Source organism: Hibiscus syriacus, unplaced genomic scaffold, assembly GCF_006381635.1.
Source record: "Hibiscus syriacus cultivar Baekdansim isolate YM2019G1 unplaced genomic scaffold, ASM638163v2 tig00113124_pilon, whole genome shotgun sequence".
In the NCBI taxonomy this organism is placed as follows: Eukaryota; Viridiplantae; Streptophyta; class Magnoliopsida; order Malvales; family Malvaceae; genus Hibiscus; species Hibiscus syriacus.
The window spans coordinates 468,562-490,689 of NW_024063444.1; the positions used below are offsets into that span (position 1 = coordinate 468,562).

The 22,128-nt window shown below is 40.6% G+C and overlaps 1 long non-coding RNA gene across 1 annotated transcript; it reads left to right on the forward strand.

Moving 5' to 3' along the window:
* Window positions 1-214: 214 nt before the first annotated feature.
* LOC120185627 lies at window positions 215-21,570 on the forward strand. Its single transcript, XR_005522142.1, has 4 exons — window positions 215-305; window positions 398-499; window positions 6,233-6,237; window positions 21,560-21,570. It is a non-coding gene; the product is annotated as an uncharacterized LOC120185627 (long non-coding RNA).
* The last annotated feature ends 558 nt before the right edge of the window (window positions 21,571-22,128 follow it).

Consider the following 22,128-nt stretch of genomic DNA (forward strand, 5'->3'; position numbering starts at 1 on the left):
TTTTACATCAACCAATTTTTCTCAATCAAACACTAAAATAATATTTTATAAAAAATAAATTACATGAAATAAATAAGAGAAAATATTTTTCAAAAAACTAATTACACGTAACAAATATGAGATTTAAAAAAAATCAATTCCGTAATTGGTTTTTACCAAACAAACAGATTGATAAAAGGAGAAGCAGAGGAGAGAGAATGGGTTGGATATGGCTGGAAGTGGCACTTCCCCTTGGGATCATAGCTGGAATGCTATGCGTTACGGCCAATGCTCAGTATTTCATCCACACAGCTTATCACGGCCGGGTCTGTTTCCCTTTTCTAATTTAAATTTCAAAATTTTGGATCCGTTCCTTGTTTGGGGTTTTCGATTTTGATTGAATCTGAAACTCAATCAGCCGAAGCACATCGGGAACGAACGATATGTGGGACGTTGCCATGGAAAGAAGGGATAAAAAGGCTCTTGGAAAATCTCTCTTCCTCCGATTGATCTCCGTTTGGTTTTCTAATTGGTATCCGTCTTTTCTTTCTATTTCAATTTCACCTTTTAATTACCTCTTTTCTCTTCACCTTCATCGCCGTTTTTTATGACTTGTCCTTTGTTTCATCAGAGCTCGACCTGTTAGGGTTTTCACTACGCATTTCTGATTTCAATTCAATTCATTTTCCTATCTGCTGGATATTCCCATTTTTATCATGAGTAGTATGTAGTGGTGTAGACACATCATTTCTGGTCCAAGACCAACAAATCAGGGACAAGGCCCAAACAACCAAAACCCAAGTGGCCCAAGACTCGTTCCAAGATCAGGGTTTCCAGGAAACCCTGTTGCGCCGCTCTCCGTCCATCAATTCACCCCAACGCCGTTCTAGCCCCACAGCCACGTTCTCCTCCGGATTTCTCGGCACCAATGTCAAACATGCAACAACCATTAGACTTTAGGAAGAAAATGGAGACTAAAAACAATATTTTATTTTCCTATAAATAAATGTAACGTTTATGGACATGGGACACACGGATTACGCGCAAAATACCAGAGAAATACTATACAAAGTAGAAATCTTTTGTAACTCGATTTGCAGTGAAATAATAGGTAAAAATCTTACCTTGCTTTCGGTTCGTTCTTTATCTTGCATGCATGTCGTTTATACTCCATTTTGGTTGATTCGAAATAAGAAGCCAATGACAGAGCAGGGGGGGATTTTTCGAACCTTCGTTCGTATATCTACTCTCTTTGAGGCTTGATCTAAAAAAACTATTTAGATTTTTGAAACGAATATACGAAGGGCTTTCAAAAAAACAGAACTTTTTATATTTTATCGCCGGCGAGCGGCGGTCGACGCCAATAACGGCGGCCGGAATCTGGATTTGGCGATGGCGTTCATGTGTTCATCAAAGAACATATGAACTAGGCAGAAAAGAGACAAAGAAAACGAGGAAATGGGGGGCTTTTGATTACAAAATGAGGCTAATATGTTTTAAAAAAAATTGTTAGCTTAAATACATGATCCATGGATCATTTATAACCCGCGTGCAACCCGACCCATCTGTATAGGATCCGCGTGTTTTGTGTATAAAAGGGTAAATCCGGTTTTATTCCTCCATGTTTTAATTACTTCATTTTAGTCCCAAATCGGTTTTAATTCCCTCGGTTATCTTTAAATCGGCACTAAATTTCGTTTTTTATGTAATCTAACCTCATTTTATACTTCTATATTTTTATTATATTATATTTAAATATATTACGTTTTTATACTATTACATTTTTTATTTTTATTTTATATATATATACGTATATATTATTTATTTTTATTTTTATTATTCTTTTATATTTTATTATATTTAATTATATTTTATTATTTTCTATTATTTATTATTTTCGTTTTATTCATTATTATTATTATATTATATTTTTATTTATATATTTTGTCTTTATTATATATATATATATATATATATTATTTTTAATTATAATACCTACCTCTTTGAATTATCACTCTTTAGGGCCCTTTTTTCTTTAAAGTCTCTTAGCAAAATCCCCCCAAAACTTTCGGTGGAGTGATGGGGGGTGTTTAAATATTATTATATATATATATATATATATATTAAATATTATTATGTTTAAATATATGTATTATGTTTAAATGTATGTATTATTTATTGCTATTATTTTTGTTAGTCTTTACTTATGCATATATATACATATTTTTATATAATTTATTTTTATTTTATTTAACGTATATACATATATTTATTCATTTTTTTATTGGGTTTTATTATTTATTGTATTACATATTTTTATTTTATTTTAAATTTCTTATTTATACGTTTATGTGTTTATTAATAAAATATTTATTTTATTTTTATTTCATTCATTTATTTTTATTTGTATTTTTTTATCTAATACATTTCTCGACTTTTTAAGGATATCTTCAAATCATTCTAAGGTAAGCAATTTTGGATCGTTATTTTACCTTTTAATTTAAACTTTCAATTTTCTTAACTAAAGACAACTGGAAATTACGTAGTACCGAAAGGGCAGTTCAAGGCTGCTAATCCTTCCTTGACCGTAACCGACTCCCGAATCCGACACATCTTTGGTAAGACGCAGATCAGGTAAGAAATAAGGTATCCGATCGACCCATTTGTTTTAAAATAAATGATCGGTGGCGACTCCTAATCTATTTTCCTAAGTCGAAACCCAATTCCGGGGCCCAACCGAAAGACGGTTCCGACAGCTTGGCGACTCCGCTGGGGATAGGTAAGCGAGTCAGGCTAAGGTAATTTCCAGTTGTCTTTTTAATGAAAAGGGTAAATTTAAATTTTAAGGTAATATTTCGATCATTATTGCTTACTTTTGATTATATTTTTCCGAGTAAATAGTTGTACTGACTGTTTTCTAATGATTTCAGCTTTCCAAACTTTTTCATCTAAGGCTCTAAACCCGAGCTCCGAACCCGTTTTAAGTGGGGGTGAAAGCGACGCCTTCGTGTGAATTTATTCACCGTGTGGGCCTAGCAAGTAGCCTTCAGGATACATATAACTTATGCCTTCGTGTGAATTTATTCTCCGTGTGGGCATAAGGGAATGTTTCCTCTCGAGTTTAACTTAGTCCACACAAGCCTGTGATGGGTTTAGGACTAAGGGTCTGGCAAGCCCAAAGGGGCACCAGCAAAGAGAACTCGGGTACCATTTTTTTTAGCATCTAAAACGGGAGACTATGGAGAAATAGAGCCTACCCCATAACCTCATTTCCAAACCTAGGATATTTTTACCCTAATCATATTGTTTGTTTGTCTTTGTTACTTTTTTCCATTTATTTCATCATTTTTTATATTACTAACTTTTTGCCTTTGTGTTTGTTTTTTAGCATTTGCATCATAAAAGAGGCCATTGATCCACTAAACGTGTTTGTTAAAACTTAAATAATCTGAATCTATGGACAAAGGTGTTGTAATACAAGAGATTAAAAACCCCGAGGTACGACTATGGTCTGAGAAGGCTCAGAAGGAAAAGGGAGACAGTCTTCAAGGAAACTATATGACAGAGCTGGTTAGCTACGCCTCTATCAGCCTAAAACAGAACAATGTGCAAGAACTTCGAGACATCTGGGACAGTTGGAAGAACGATCGGAAACAGAAGTTCAGTCAGCGGTATGGTGACATTGCACTTTTGCTTCATGTTAAGACCGATGAGCCCTTAATCAAAGCCTTGGTTCAATTCTGGAACCCGGGATACAGTTGCTTCACTTTCAACCATGAGGACATGATACCTACCATCGAGGAGTATACTACACTATTGCACTGTGAAAGCATTAAACTGGAGCGAGCCTACATCAAACACATCAAGAGTCAGCCTTTCAAGAACGGAATGGCTAAGATTGCAGGAGTTGATGAAAAGTGGGTGACTGACCGACTCCGACACAAAGGTAACGGGCAAGAAATTGAGTGGATCCACATAAGGCAACTAATGAAGGACCACCCTGATGAATGGAAGACTATAGACCTTTTTGCACTAGGTCTGTATGGCTTGATCATCTTTCCGAAGGTTTTGGGATGCATTGACGCAGCTGTGGTAGAACTGTTTGAGCAACTTCTGAAACGAGTCAACCCAGCACCGACCATCTTAGCCGAGACTTTTCGCTCTCTCAACCATTGCCGAAGAGCTGGCGGAGGTAGATTCATTGGATGTGTTCAGTTCCTTCAAATCTGGATTCACAGCCACTTCTGGAAGACTAACGGGGTTGCCTACCGCTGATTCAGCACCTTTGGGAGAGTTCATCACCATGAAATGGCATGAAGGCGCTTCAAAAGAGAAGTGGATGAAAGTCTTCACTCATCTTCAGGACCGAGATATTGCCTGGAGAGCCCCCTGGTTGTTCCTCAGCGACGTTCTTTTTCGGTGTGGGGACTCTGACACTATGACCTTACTTGGACTTTGGGGTACAGTTGGGTATACTCCGTTGTTAGCACTTAGACAGTATGTGGCACGTCAGTTTGTTCCAGCGACATACGGACTAGCTAGATCAGAGTTTGGGTATCATGGTGACAGCTATAAGAAGATGATCAAGGAAGCAGCCGAGTCATGGAAGAAAGTGTTCCGGATGGATGTTGTAGCTGCTAAAGACATGCTTACTCCAGATTATTTGGAATGGCGAAGATTGCGGAAAAATGACAATATCCCGGTGCCAGAATATGAGGACACCCGGACAATGGAGGAACATCTCAGGCATGTCCCTTCCGAACTTGAAATAGCAAAAATAGAGTTTGAAGCTATAAAGAATGAGCTGAAGAAAAAGGTAAGAGAGCTCGAGGCTGAGCGATATCAATGGAAACTAGATGTCGATGCTTAGAAAGATCGGGCAGACAAACTGGAGAAAAAACATAAAAAGATCTGTTTCGAGATTAAGGACTTGAGAAAGGAGTACCAAGATAAAGTCCAGGATAACTCTAAGTTGAAAAGAACCTCTGAATACTGGAAAGATGAAGCTCACAGTCTGAAAAGGAAGTTTGAGGGGCCTGATGAGAGAACTTGGAAGGAACAACTGAAGACTACTCAAAGGCGCTTAGCAGATAGTCAACATCAAAACTAACGCTTGAGAATCCAGGTGGCTGATCTGGAGAGGCAACATGAGCAAGCGGGAAAGACCATAGCTGAGTTAGAAGCCATTATTGATAGGTTCAAGAAGCAAGCAAACGAGCTTCAGATAGTGTCTTTCGATGGAGGTTTACAGTGGCGTTTCCGATGGGAGCAAGCTCAGCAAAGGGTGAGGGCCAGAGATGCAGTAATCAGTGATTTCCTAGATCAAGTTCAGAAGGCAGCCCGCCATTTGCGTGACTTAGCAAGGGAAGTCGGAGTGGTTCGACGAGGCATCCAACCAGTGACAGATGAAGGAAGAAGACTTTTCAACCTACTGGAAGCTATTCGGCATCTAGAGGATTTAGTCCGGATATACCTTTAGATTGCTTTTATGTCTCTTATAAGATAAAGCACTTTTGTTTAAATAAGGATTATTTATGATAATGAATACTTTTCTGGATCAATGTCTCTACATTGCATACATCATGCATTGCATACTTTGCATTTTATATTTCATGTTATTTTTTATATTTTCCATGTTTTTACATTCGTATTAACTAACAGAACATGTCTCAGAAAGAGCAAACATCAAGCTTACCTCCACAAGCTCATCCGTACAACACTCGAACAAAAAAGAGACATATGGAGGCCAGAATGAAAAAACTCGAGGAGAACATGACAAGACTGCAAAAGAAACTGGAAGATAAGATGGCTCAGAACAGTCAAAGCACCCTGGAGTCCATCAAGAAAAACCAGGAGTCTTTGGTTGACCAAATCGTGGCCAAATTATCATGTTTACAACAAGCTAGTACAGTAGAGGGAGGTTTCTCCGAGGGGGTAACCATATCACCAACCCCACAAGTTGTTATCTCACCTGGATTATTACCTGGGGACTTATCCGCAACTAAAGGGAAAGTTGCATTACCTGGGGACTCATCAGTTACCAAAGGGAAGGCTGCGTCAATTGTTAAGATACAAACTTCCGCGAATATCCCTGACAATCATCTGGATGATTACCATATCCTGGATTTTGATGAGGAAGATAAAGCCAAAAGGATGGAAGAAAAAATCAGGATGTTGGAAGACCAGATGAAGATGGTCCAAGGGGACCATGATTATTATAGAGTGAACACAATGGAGCTGAGTCTAGTTCCAGATTTGGTGATTCCACCAAAGTTTAAAGTTCTTGAGTTTGAGAAGTTCGACGGGAACAACTGACCTTCAGCCCATATCATTATGTTCTGTCGGAAGATGACAGGATATGGGGGGAATGACCAACTCCTGATCCACTGCTTTCAGGAGAGCCTGTCCGGTTCAGCTATCCAGTGGTACAACCAGCTCAGCCGAATTCATATCAAGATGTGGAAAGACTTAGCCAAGTCTTTCTTGGAGCAGTATAGACATATCAACGATATGAGACCAGATCGGGTTATGTTACAAAGCCTGAAGAAAAAACACAACGAGAGTTTCCGACAATACGCACAACGATTGAGGGATTTGGCTGTGCAAGTTCATCCACTATTGGATGAAAATGAAACTAGAAAACTGTTTGTACAGACCTTAAAGACACCTTACTTTGGGCACCTGGTGATAATCACATCGGGAAGTTTCTCAGATTTAGTCATGGCCGGTGAATTGATCGAGTTGGCCCTTAAACAAGGAAAAATTGAGGGAGGAGATTCCAGTAAAAAGCCTCTCATGAAGAATAAAGATAGAGAGATCAACAATATCAACACCTATAACGCTAATAAAGGTGTTACGATATCAAGTTCAAAAACCACTGCAGCTGTACCATCTGGTGCTTCTACTCAAACTCAAAGAGAATCAAGGAAAGAAAGGGAAAGGGAAAGGGAGCAGTTCGATACCATTCCCATGACATATAAAGAGTTATACCAACAGCTCTTCGACACTCACGCGGTGTCGCCTTACCCAATGGATCCAATAAAGCCCCCTTACCCGAGATGGTATGACGAGAACGCTCATTGCGAATATCATGGTGGTGTGCAAGGGCATTCGATCGAAAGTTGTCTCGCATTCAAGAGGCTTGTCCAACGAATGCGGAACAAGAATTGGATCACTTTCAACTCTGGAACACCGAACGTCGCCCATAATCCATTGCCTAATCATCCGGAGACCGGGATCAATACAGTCACCACCAAAAATGGCAGGAGAATCAAAACTAGTGTTTCGGAAGTTAAAACTCATTTGGCTTGGGTATGGAGCCAAATGGTAAAGGTAGGGCTTCTTGCACCCCAATCATGTGCAACAAAGAATGAATGTGGTAACCATTGTTGTTACCACTGTGAAAAGGGGCATGAAGTACAAGAGTGCCCGGAATTCAGATCATTAGTCCAACTCATGATGGACCGAAAAGAGCTGGAATTTTATGAAGAAATTCAGGATTCCCCGGAAGAGGATGTTTGCGCTACCGGAGAATCATCAGACAAGAAATTCGGTAGAGGTAGTCCTTTGATAATTTTCCCTAAAGCAAAAATGACAACAGCAACACCAACTAAGGTGGTTATTACAGTACCTCGGCCTTTTCAGTACAAGAACATTCGACAAGTGCCATGGAGGTATGGATGTCAGGTGAGTACTTCCGAAGGATATGATAGCAAAGTGGGGCAAAGACCACTTGAGCCTTTCAAGGAAGATGTACTAGCTATCAACGAACCCATAAAGGAGGAAGAAGCTAAAGAATTCCTCAAATTCTTGAAGCATAGCGAGTATAGTGTTGTAGAATAGCTCCACAACTTGCCAACACACACTTCAATGTTGGCACTTTTGTTAAATTCAGAGGCACATCGGGAGGCACTATTGAAAGTCCTTAATCAAACGTTTGTGCCACAGAATATACCGGTCATCAAAATGGATCGACTGGTGAATAATATTCAAGCTGATAATCTCATCTCATTTTCAGATGATGAGATTCCATCCGGAGGAAGAGGCCGAACAAAGGCATTGCACATCACCACATATTGCAAAGGGCATGCCCTACCAAGTGTCTTAATTGACAACGGTTCAGCCCTGAATGTAATGCCTTTAGTCACATTAAAGAAACTTCCAATAGATACATCAAATATGAGAGCCTGCAAGAATGTGGTCCGAGCATTTGATGGGACCAAGAGAGAGGTTATTAGCAAGATCGAGGTACCGTTGACCATCGGACCAGCCACCTACAATATCGAGTTTCTAGTGATGGATATCATGCATTCCTATAATTGTCTTTTGGGAAGGCCATGGATTCATCAAGCAGGTACAATATCATCCACGCTGCACCAAAAGGTTAAATTGGTTATTGATGGGGCCTTAGTAATTATAAATACTGAGGAAGATATCGTGGCAAGCGTGACCACGGAGGCCCCATACATCGAAGTAGACGAGGAAGCGGTAGAGTGTTCATTCCACTCCTTGGAGTTTGTGAATGCCACCTTTGTGGCAAAAGGAAGAAGGATTCATAAACCCCGACTTTCCAAGTGTACTAGAATAGAGATCATGCAGACTTTGGGAAGAGGCGCCAGAATCGGAAAAGGGATTGGGAAGCATCTGCAAGGAATGATTAATCCAGTCCTTCCTATTTCGAAGCTATATCATTTTGGGCTTGGTTTTCAGCCCAGTCATCATGAGAAGAGGAAAGAGATCCAGAAGAACCGGGACAGAAGAATGGCCAGGTTTACTGGAAGTGAACTTCAATGAGAGCCCATGACATTCCCGCCTCTTTACCACACATTCAAATCAGGTGGTTATGTGTTTGAGACCACCTCATCCGACTTAGAAGCGGCTCTGGAAGATCTGAACATCAATGTCGTGACCACAGAAAATATTGACAACGCAGATAGATCCGGAGTTTGCCCTCTACCACTTGGGTTTGTGCCTAGCAATTGGTCGGTGGAAGAACTACCTGTGGTTTACAAGAGTCTTTCAGAGTAATATTCGAACTATCCCTATTTGCCTATACCCGGGCAATAGATGATCTTTTGTAAGGGTGAATGAACGTTATTGTTTAATTTCAATGAAAGATGCATTTTTCCCTTTCTATGACAAACAAGTTTTCTTTATCCTTATTTTGTTTCTTTTAAATTCATTTTCTATCTTCTTCATTCCAGTATTTCATTTCCATTTTCTTTCGAATTTAATTCTTGACTATTTTGTGTGGGATGTTTTCCTCTCACGCATTTATATTCTTTGTTTCTTTCAGGTCCTTAGATAACGATAATGTAGGCACTGATGATCCTGATCCAGTGGTGGATTTTGAATCAACCATTTGTCTCGGGGAATTTGATGAATGTGACAATGAAAATGAGTGCAACCTGTCTACTGAATTATTGAAAATGGTAGAAAGAGAAGATAAACAAATACTGCCAAATGAGGAGGTGATCGAAATTCTGAATCTGGGTACTAAAGAAGATCGAAAGGAAGTTAAAGTTGGCACAACTCTTTCGGCTGAAACAAGACAAAACTTGATAGTCTTACTTCAAGAGTACAAAGATGTGTTCGCTTGGTCGTATCAAGACATGCCGGGATTAGACACAGGTATGGTAGTCCATAAACTGCCTATCAAACCAGAATACAAACCCGTGCAGCAAAAGTTGAGGAGAATGCGACCAGAAATGCTCCTTAAAATCAAGGAAGAAGTCAAGAAGCAATTTGATGCCGACTTTCTTCAAGTGGCCAAATATCCAGAATGGGTGGCCAACATAGTGCCTGTGCCAAAAAAGGACGGGAAAGTACGCATGTGTGTCGATTACCGGGACCTTAATAAGGCAAGTCCCAAAGACAACTTTCCTCTGCCACACATAGACACTCTGGTGGACAATACAGCCAGGAACGCCTTCTTTTCATTCATGGATGGATTTTCAGGGTATAATCAGATCAAGATGCATCCTGAAGATATGGAAAAGACCACGTTTGTAACAATGTGGGGAACTTTCTGCTACAAAGTGATGCCCTTCGGATTGAAGAATGCTGGGGCAACTTATTAGAGAGCTATGGTGACCCTGTTCCACGATATGATGCACAAATAAATTGAGGTTTACGTTGACGACATGATTGTCAAGGCATAAACAGAAAATGAACATGTCGAGAATTTGAGAAAGCTCTTCCAGAGATTGAAGAAGTTCCAACTACGACTGAACCCTAGCAAGTGTACATTTGGGGTAACATCCGGTAAACTGTTAGGCTTCGTAGTCAGCAGGAAATGCATTGAGGTTGACCCTGATAAAGTTAAAGCTATCCAGAATTTACCTCCACCACGAACACAAAAAGAGGTCTGAGGTTTTCTAGGCAGATTGAACTACATAGCACGGTTCATATCTCAGTTAACCGACAAATGTGACCCAATCTTCCGACTTCTCCGAAAGAACAACTCCGAAGCATGGGACGATAATTGTCAAATTGCATTCAAAAAAATAAAAGAGTATTTGTCTCACACTCCTATCCTGATGTCCCCTATCTCGGGCAAACCCCTGTTCTTGTATTTATCCATATTCGAGAACTCAATGGGGTGTGTCTTGGGTCAACATGACGAGTCTGGAAAGAAGGAAAGAGCCATTTATTATTTGAGCAAGAAGTTCACCGATTGCGAGGTCAGATATCCTCCTATCGAAAAAGTTTGTTGTGCTCTGGTCTGGGCTACAAAAAGACTCCGACAATACATGTTCTATCACACTACTTGGCTGATTTCCAAGCTAGATCCATTAAAATACATGATGGGTGTACCTACTCTATCTGGAAGGTTAGCCCGATGGCAGATGTTGTTGTCTGAATTCGACATCGAGTATGTGAGCCAGAAAGCAATCAAGGGAAGTGCCATATCAGATTTTTTGGCAAGTAGAACCGATGAGAATTACGAGCCATTAGACTTTGATTTCCCAGATGAAGATTTGATGGCCATATCTTTAGAAGAAACAGAGACTTCAACAGACAGTTCCTGGAGAATGCATTTTGATGGTGCATCAAATCCATTAGGACACGGCATCGGGGCAATCCTGATCTCTCCAGAAGGGAGTCACTACCCATTCACTAGCAGACTAAACTTCGATTGCACCAATAACATGGCAGAATATGAAGCATGTGTCTTGGGAATTCGAGCTGTACTGGGGCAAGTTATAAGGACATTGCGGGTCTACGAAGATTTAGCCTTAGTAATCTATCAGCTCCGTGGAGAATGGGAAACCAAGGATGTAAAACTGATAGAGTACCGGAAACTAGTCCTGGATCTGCTCGAAGAGTTCGATGAAGTTACCTTCCACTATGTGCCAAGAGAAAAAAATCAAATGGCTGATGCCTTAGCTACCTTGGCAGCTGCATTTAAGGCTGGCGGGGAGTCTGAAATGATGCCAGTTGATATGCAATCATATGAGTATCCAGCTCATTGTTACCAAATTAAAGAGGTGAAAGACACTAAGCCTTGATACCATGACATTCTACAATACATCAAGCATCGAAACTATCCAGAGGAAGCTATCGAGACTAACAAAAGAACCATTAGAAGGATGGCAGCTGGATATGTCCTTGACGGAGAGGTCTTGTACAAGAAAAGCCATGATCGAGTCCTGTTAAGGTGTGTCGATGCTGAAGAGGTAAAAATGATAGTGGAAGAAGTACATGATGGAGTTTGTGGAACACATGCAAATGGACATATGATGTCAAGACAAATAATGAGATGCGGATATTTCTGGTCCACACTAGAAAGTGATTGCATCAACTACGCTAGAAGATGTCATAAGTGTCAGATTTACGGAGACAAAATAAATGTTCCACCTCATCCACTTCATGTGATGACGTCACCTTGGCCTTTCTCTATGTGGGGCATGGACGTTATCGGGCAAATACATCCAAAGGCTTCAAATGGTCACCGTTTCATCCTTGTAGCCATCGATTATTTCACCAAATGGGTAGAGGCTGCTTCCTACGCCAATGTCACTCAGTCCACTATTTGCAAGTTTTTGAAGAAAGAGATCATATGTCGGTATGGTTTACCTGAAAGGATCATCACCGATAATGCTACAAACTTGAACAACAAAATGATGAAGACTGTTTGTGAGCAATTCAACATAAAGCATCACAATTCTACTACCTACAGACCGAAGATGAACGGAGCAGTAGAAGCAGCAAACAAAAACATTAAAAAGATAGTGGAGAAAACTACTGAAACTTACAAAGACTGGCATGATAAGTTGCATTTTGCTTTGTTCGCCTACCGAACCTCGGTACGAACCTCGACTCGGGCAACTCCATTTTCACTAGCTTATGGAATGGAAGCAGTGCTGCCCATTGAAGTAGAGATTCCATCACTTCGAGTCTTGACAGAAGTCAAACTGGATGACGCAGAATGGGTCCAATCCAGATATGATCAACTTAATCTGATAGATGAAAAGAGACTGAAAGCCATTCACCATGGTCAAATCTATCAGAAACGAATGATTCGAGCACATAACAAGAAGGTGCGCCCGAGAATATTCCGCGAAGGAGATCTAGTGCTAAAAAGAATTTGGCCAGTCCATAAAGATTCCCGAGGAAAATGGATGCCAAATTGGGAAGGACCTTATGTCGTGAAAAAGTCCTTTTCCGGAAGAGCACTTGTCATGGCTGAAATAGACGGACCAGAACTGCCACATCCCGTCAATTCAGATGCAGTCAAGAAATACTTCGCTTAAGAGAAAAACTCGAGAGGGCGTCCTAAGTCGAAGAAAGAAAAAGAAAAAAATGAAAAATGTTTAGGGTGAAAACCCGAAAGGGCGCCCTTAATAAAAAAGAAAAAAAGAAAAAAAAAGAAAAAAAATAATAAGGCGGGTTCAAGATGAAAACCTGCAAAGGGCGTCTTGCAACCAATGATGGGTCCAAGTTGAAAACCCGAAAGGGCAATTTGGATATTGACTCAAGAAATCCGTACAATGGAAATATCCAGGCATCTGAATCTTCTGCAGACTTAACGAGTCGGAAAAAGATTGCACTATCCAGAACGTTGTCGCATTTTCGAAGATCCCTAGATAAAGGTTGCGCTCAAGGTCACCTAACGGCTTCTCAGCTCAAAAATGCCCACATTATCGAGATCTAAGACATTCTTCATTCATGTATCATTTGTTCTTTTTTCCCTTATGAATAAAGATAATCTTTTCTATAAATCAATTTCTTTTTGAGCATCTTGAATTGAACTTAAACCTAATGATTTGTTTACTTCTGCAAAAGATAATCACATATTACTGTACAAAGATTCATTGAAAAGTACAGGTACTCGAAAGCCGATCAAGGCTCATGCACATACTTGAGATGGTCGAGAAGCATTTCCCAAATAAAAAAAATATAGAATGTGCACATCATATTTGAATATTTGAAGAATTCAAGATTCTAAATGCAAGATTCCATACAAGAAACCAGAGATCGAGACTTCTCTCCAGAGCCCAAAACGACATATGTTGCATATGCATTTTAGGCATACCTAAGAGCATTACATCCATAACATCACATATATGCATAAGTTTGCAGGTCTTAGCTAGAGCCAATTTCAACTTCACAACGAAGGATATTGGACTAGAAACGACACAATTTGCACGAGAGTGGATTTCAACTTCACAACGAAGGATATCTATCTCAAAGCCAAACTTCACAACGAAGGGTCATCCACGGTTTCAACTTCACGGCGAAGGGAATCGTATCCACCCGCAACATATAATACTTGGATTTCAACTTCACGACGAAGGATATTCAAGTCAAGGCTCAACTTCACGACGAAGGGGCAATCCACGATTTTAACTCCACGACGGAGGATATCGTGCCATTTGAGGCTCAACTTCACGATGAAGGGGCTTCCCATTTTCAGAGCCAATTTCAACTTCACGGCAGAGGATATTGGACTCGAAACAATACAACTTACTTGGATTTTCACTTCACGAGAAGGATATTCAAGCCAAGGCTCAATTTAACGACGAATGGGCCACTCACAGTTTCAACTTCACGACGAAGGGAATAGTGCACACAAGCAACATCCATCTCTAGATTGGATTTCAACTTCACGACGAAGGATATCCAACTCGAAGAAGGATTGTCTGTCAAAAAAACTTTCCAGTTTCAGGGTCAATTTCAACTTCACAGTGAAGGATATTGGCCTCGGAACAGCGCAACTTATATTGGATTTCAACTTCACTGCAAAGGATATCCAATTCTCAGGCACAACTTATATTGGCCATATACGATTCCAATTTCACAAACATATTGACCCAACTTCACGACAAAGGAGTCATCTGTGACACATCAACACAAAAGTCTTCAGGTCAAGTTTCACCTTCAAAACAAAGTATCTTGAGCTAGAAGGCGATCCATGAGTCACTTGCCAAAAGCTATAAGTTCGATTTCAACTTCACAACGAAGGATATCGTGCTCAGAAGTTTCCAGTTCAACTCGACCTCACGATGAGGGAGTCGTTTCATATTTCAGTTCAAATTGACAAACCAGCCTTAACATCGGATTTCAACTCTACAACAGAGGGCATTCGATATGGACGAAATTCGTGTCTTTTAATCTTTGCTCTATTTTTGTTACACGAAAACGAGCAAAGAGGGGCAGCTGTAGACACATCATTTCTGGTCCAAGACCAACAAATCAGGGACAAGGCCCAAACAAACAAAAACCCAAGTGGCCCAAGACTCGTTCCAAGATCAGGGTTTCTAGAAAACCCTGTTATGCCGCTCTCCGTCCATCAGTTCACCCCAACGCCGTTCCAGCCCCACAGCCACGTTCTCCTCCGGATTTCTCGGCACCAATGTCAAACATGCAACAACCATTAGACTTTAGGAAGAAAATGGAGACTAAAAACAGTATTTTATTTTCCTATAAATAAATGTAACGTTTATGGACATGGGTACACAAGGATTACGCGCAAAATACCAGAGAAATACTATACAAAGTAGAAATCTTTTGTAACTCGATTTGCAGTGAAATAATAGGTAAAAATCTTACCTTGCTTTCGGTTCGTTCTTTATCTTGCATGCATGTCGTTTATACTCCATTTTGGTTGATTCGAAACAAGAAGCCAATGACAGAGGAGGGGGGGATTTTTCGAACCTTCGTTCGTAGATCTACTCTCTTCGAGGCTTGATCTAAAAAAACTATTTAGATTTTTGGAACGAATATATGAAGGGCTTTCAAAAAAACAGAAACTTTTTATATTTTGTCACCGGCGAGCGGCGGTCGGCGCCAACAATGGCGGTCGGAATCTGGATTTGGCGGTGGCGTTCATGTGTTCATCAAATAACACATGAACTAGGCAGAAAAGAGGCAGAGAAAACGAGGAAATGGGGGGATTTTGATTACAAAATGAGGCTAATATGTTTTTTAAAAAAATTGTTAGCTTAAATACATGATCCATGGATCATTTATAACCCGCGTGCAACCCCGACCCATCCGTATAGGATCCGCGTGTTTTGTGTATAAAAGGGTAAATCCGGTTTTAGTCCTCCCTTATTTTAATTACTTCATTTTAGTCCCAAATCAGTTTTAATTCCCTCGGTTATCTTTAAATTCGGCCACTAAATTTCATTTTTATGTCAATCTAACCCTCATTATATATACTTAACTATATTTTTTATTATTTATATATATATATATATATATATATATATATATATTACGTTTTTAATACTATTACAATTTTGATTATTTTATTTTACTATATATATACATGTATATATTTATTTATTTTTAATTTTATTACTTCTTTTATATTTTATGTATATATTTAATTATAGTTCTATTTATTTTCTATATATTTATTATTTTCGTTTTTATTCATTATTATTATATTATATTATTTTTTTATATTTTTTATATTTTGTCTTTATTATATATATATATATATATATTATTTTATAATTATTATAATACCTACCTCTTTGAATTATCACTCTTTAGGGCCCCTTTTTCTTTAAAGTCTTTGAGCAAAATCCCCCCAAAACTTTCGGTGAAGTGATGGGGTGTTTAAATATTATTATTATTATATATATATATATTAAATATTATTATGTTTAAATATATGTATTATTTATTGCTATTATTTTTGTTAGTCTTTACTTATGTATATATATACATATTTTTATATAATTTATTTTTATTTTATTTAACGTATATACACATATTTATTCATTTTTATTGGGTTTTATTATTTATTGTATTACATATTTTTATTTTATTTAAATTTCTTATTTATACGTTTATGTGTTTATTAATAAAATATTTATTTTATTTTTATTTCATTCATTTATTTTTATTTGTATTTTTTTTATATAATACATTTCTCGACCTTTTAAGGATATCTTCAAATCATTCTACGGTAAGCAATTTTGGATCATTATTTTATCTTTTAATTTAAACTTTTAATTTTCTTAATTAAAGACAACTGGAAATTACGTAGTACCGAAAGGGCAGTTCAAGGCTGCTAATCCTTCCTTGACCGTAACCGACTCCCGAATCCGACACATCTTTGGTAAGACGCAGATCAGGTAAGAAATAAGGTATTCGATCGACCCATTTGTTTTAAAATAAATGATCGGTGGCGACTCCTAATCTATTTTTCTAAGTCGAAACCCAATTACGAGGCCCAACCGAAAGACGGTTCCGACAAGTGGTATGTAATTGAACTTTCTCCAGCCAAGTCCCCTAGTGTCACGGACTTAGCCTAGTTGGTTCGGTTGCTAATCCGTGTGGCACTCGAAAGGGACGCTTCCCAACCAAGTCAGCCTTAATCTCGTAGATCTGATGAAGCATAAACAAACATCGCGTTAGATCTTTATAGCCACATGGTCCTTCGACCAATAATCCGAGCTCGTGGGGCATAGCGGATGCACACCTCAACCCCCAGACTTCTCCGAGAGAAAAATGTTTTATTAATAAAAGAAACATCGGGTTACAGAAGACTCACCCACACCACCGATTAGGCCGTAGGGGCGGCCCTCGATGGTGTTCACAAGACACGTACCTTTACCTGTGGATCAGCCCAAACTCTGCCGGCTGTCCACCCCCTACATATATGCAAAAACAAAATAACAGAAATGCTACCTATAGACGTTGAAATGCTCGAACAGGGGACAGTAAGTCATACCCCCACTCCCTACCTAAAATATTAAAATGCTTGAAAAGAGGACAAGCTTATTCTACCCTGCCACTAGGCCCTATACATGGTTGGCCTTGGCGTACCTACTCGGTTGTGGCCCCATAAAAGGGACGGTCACGACAATCTCCCCCACCTAATTTGTCGACGTCCTCGTCGACTGCTTGGCCTGAAACTCTTCAATCTTTTGTTTGAATGCCCTGAGATCATACTATCTTTCCCAAGTGTTCTCTTCCTGATCAAAGCCTCCCCACTTGACTAGATACTCCCGTCTTTGCTTTCCACCCACCTTAACAATTCTCCCTGCTAGAATCTCGTCAACATGACGCTGTGAGGGTGGTTGTGTGCCGATTGACTCCCTGGCAGACATACTCTGATTATCGATATTGGGATCGGTGTGAAACGACTTCAAATTGCTCACATGGAAGACAGGGTGAACTCTTATCCAAGTAGGAGGGTCAACTTTGTACGAAGCATTCCCCACCTTTGCTACTATTGAGACTGGACCCTTGTACTTACGCACCAAGCGACGATCCCTCTGGCACAAAAATCTAAGTTGTTCTGGCATCAACTTGACTAGCACCAAATCTCCAACCTGAAAGTGTAGGTCTCGCCTATTACGATCTGCGCATTTCTTCATACGCTTCGTTGCTTTCTCTAAGTAAGCCTTGGCAATCTCCATATTCTGCTTCCACTCCCCCACAAAATTTGAGGCACGAGGGCATCTACCTTGAGAGGTCTCATCCACAGTGTGAGGAAGTCTTGGCTGCTGACCTGTCACCAGTTCAAAAGGGCTTTTATTAGTAGACGAACTCTTTTGTGAATTAAAACATAATTGCGCCACATCCAATAATGGAGGCCAGTTCTTCTGATTGGCCTGAATAAATTGCCTCAGGTACTCCTCCAAGAGTCCATTAAATCGCTCAGTCTGACCATCTGTTTGAGGGTGGTAACTCGACGAAAAGTTGAGTTGTGTCCCCAATAACTGAAACAATCCTTTCCAAAATTTCCCAATAAATCTTCCATCTCGGTCACTGACTATGCTCTGAGGAATGCCCCAATATTTCACCACATGTTTGAACACCAACTTAGCAGTCTCTTCCGTCGAACAATACTTTGATGCTGGTATAAAAGTGGCGTACTTCGAGAACCTGTCCACTACCACCAAAATTGATCCAAGATCTCCTACTCGAGGAAAGCGTGAAATAAAATCCAAGGAGATACTCTCCCAAGATCGGGCGGGTACAGGTAGTGGCTCGAGCAACCCAGCAGTCCTCTGTCGATCTACCTTATCTTGTTGACAGATAACACATGTCTTGGTGTAATCCATCACATCTTGGCGCATTTGAGGCTAATAATACCCTTGTCCCAACAAAGCAACAGTACGCCTCCAACCAGGATGCCCGGCCCATGGGGTATCATGACATTCCTTCAACAGCTTCTGTCGTAGATTTCCAGCTCTAGGAACAAACATTCGTGGCCCCTTTGTCATCAATAAGCCATTTTCTATCCAAAAATACTTCGCAACATCCTTTTTAACCATCTCCATAAGGGCCTCCACTTGCGGATCTTGCTTGGAAAAGTTCACAATGAGCTAACGAATTTCATTGGACACTCTACTAGTGGATATAGGGGCCACACATCGGAGTGCTGCCAAATCTGCCCTGCGACTCAAAGCGTCAGCAACCTGATTCTTTTTCCCCGCCTTATGCTCAAAGTTGAAGTCAAACTCGGCCAGAAACTCTTGCCATCTAGCTTGCTTTGCTGTTAGTTTCGGTTGTGTAAGGAAGTGGCTAACTACTGTATTATCGGTCTTTACCACAAATTTGGAACCCAACAAATAATGCCTCCAAATCCTCAAGCAATGAATTACTGCGAGAAGTTCTTTCTCTGGAGCCGTATATCTCGCTTCAGTTTCATTTAGCTTCCTACTCTCAAACGCCACAGGATGTTTGTCCTGTAAGAGTACGCCTCCAATTGCATAGTCGGATGCGTCTATCTCTACTTCTAGAGGTTTTTCCAGGTCTGGCAAGGTAAGCACTGGTTCACTGATTACAACCTTCTTTAAATCATCAAAGGCCTCTTGACAGTCCTTGGACCAAACCCACTCGCAGCCTTTCTTTAGCAAATCGGTGAGTAACTTTACTCTACGAGAATAACCTTCTACGAATCGTCTATAATAATTGGCCAAACCAAGGAAAGATCTAAGCTCACTAACATTTTGTGGGGTCGGCTACTCCTGGATAGCCTTCACCTTCTCTTTATCCATACGAATACGCCCTCGTTTAATGATGTGGCCCAAAAATTGGACTTGCGTTTGGACGAAAGCACATTTCTCCTTCTTCACAAACAACCGATTTTCCCGTAATCTCGTCAGCACCAACCGAAGATGCTCCAAGTGCTCTTCTATGGAATTGCTAAAAATCATTATATCGTCCAAGTAGATGACTACGAATTTATCGAGATAGTCATGGAACACCTGGTTCATCAAAGTGCAGAAAGTAGCGGGAGCATTGGTTAGTCCAAAAGGCATAATAAGAAATTCAAATGCTCCATACCGAGTTACACATGTCGTCTTTGGCTCATCCCCTTCGGCCACTCTCACTTGATGGTATCCCGACCTGAGATCCAACTTCGTGAAATACTTAGCATTACTCAGCTGGTCGAACAAATCGGCAATCAACGGAATGAGATATTTATTCCTGACAGTCACTTTGTTTAATGCTCTATAATCAACACATAATCTCAAACTCCCATCATGTTTTCTCTGGAATAACACAGGTGCCCCGAAAGGTGACTTCGAGGGTCGAATAAATCCTGCTTGGAGCAACTCATCTAATTGTTTCCTCAACTCTGCCAACTCCGGAGGACTCATCCGATATGGGCATTTCGCATGAGGTTTTACTCCCGGAATTAATTCAATCTCATGGTCCACCAACCGTCTAGGGGGTAACTCTTTCGGTAATTCACTCGGCATTACATCCTCAAAGTCTCTCAGCACTTCTTGAACATTCCTGGGCACCATGCCAAGATTGTCATCCTCTTTGGAAATTGGAAAGACTAAGAAGGAGGGCTCCCCCTTTTTCACCCCTCTCTTAAATTGGATAGCGGACAATATCTTCTTCCCAAGACGAGGGAGAATCATAGCTGGTACCACACATGGCTGCTCCCCCATGAACATTAAACAACTTGATGCCGGAACAGGAATCACCTGGGATGCTATCATAAAATCGAGCCCTAATACCACGTCAAAATCATCCATATGGGAAACAGTGAAATCTACACTTCCTTCTCAAGACCCAAGCTTGATACTGACCCTCTTCACACCTCCACATATCATTGAAGCGGCAGAGTTAACTGCTTTCATTTGTCCCACCTCCTTGGTGACAATCAACTTACATCTCTCCGCTTCCTCAGGAGAGATAAACGTATATGTGGCCCCTGTGTCGACTAGAGCTTTAGAGGTTTTCCCATTTACTGAGATGTCCACATACATCAATCCCCTCTCTGGTTCTTTCCTCAAGTTACTCAACTGAGACTGTAATGCAGTTATGAATCGGATGGAGCCCATTCTAACCGGCTCAGGCTCAGTATCTCCTATCGGAGCGTTCACTCTTTCTCTGTCCTTTGTTGTTGCAACCATGGCATTAAAAGCACTTCGTTGTGGACACTCTGCAACCCGATGAGGTCCATTGCAAAGAAAACACCTTAACGAGGGTCTATTCCCTCCATTGCTCGATCCAGGACCAGTAGGGACTTTATTTTGAGCTGGGTCCCTTCCAGGGACTCTTCTATTTGCTCCCCAACTCGATGTCTTCTCCCCTCGAGCCAACTTGTTCCCTCTAACCTGTTGGGTGTTAGCTCTACTCACAGAAGGCGTCTTGCGCTTTCCAGGATGATCGTTATAATCATTAAGGCACTCGGCAGCAGCTATCGCTACTGTCAAATCTTGAACCTTCTGTCTCTGCAACTCGAGTCTAGCCCATGGCTTGAGCCCTTCAAGAAAATGAAACAACTTATCTCTTTCTGACATATCCTTTATATCCAACATCAAGGTTGAGAACTCTCTCACATACTCCCGTATAGTCCCAGTGTGGGATAATTCCCTTAGCTTCTTACGAGCGTTGTAATCAACATTCTCGGGGAGGAAGGAGGTCTTCAACTCCTTCTTTAACGCATCCCAAGTCGTAATGGAGCACACTCCATCTTTGAACTTGGACCGCCACCATAACTTGGCGTCACCACCTAGATACATCGAAGCCATTGCCACCTTATCTTCCTCAGACTCCGTGCGCATAGCTCGAAAATACTGCTCTATGTTAAATAAGAAATTCTCAAGCTCTTTAGCATCCCTCGCTCCATCAAAGCGTTGAGGATCAGGGATCTTGGCTCGTACGCCCACTCTTTCAATAGGGTTTGCGGTCAAACTAGCTACCGCTGCCTGAAGTACACTGACTTGAGCCTTCAACTCATCATACCCAAGTTGTATCACGCCTATGCCATCTCTTGCCTCATTGCCCAAATCAGTCACTGTCTCGAGCAAATCTTCTTGGGTCTCCTCTACTCTCCTCATACGATCACCAGATATCATATGAGCTCTAAGGGCAGCTAGTGCGGCTTCGATCTCTTCTAGCTTCCGTCGATCAACCGAACCAGCCTCTTGCACAACTGGCTCGGTAGCTTCCTGCTCTACACCTCTGTGAGAGCTTGTCGATCCACCATTTCGTGTGCGAACCATTCTCGGTGCAACCGGCTTAGTAACTTCCTGCTCTACACCTCTGTGAGAGCTTGTTACTCCGCCATTTCGTGTGCGAACCATTCTTTGTAACTCGCTGGCACCTCTATGCCTGCAATACAAATAATCACAATCGTGCCTAAATTAGGAAGGAAAAGAGCACCGCTGTGCTGAATCCATAGCACCTCTGTGCTAGAATTAACGATTGAGCACC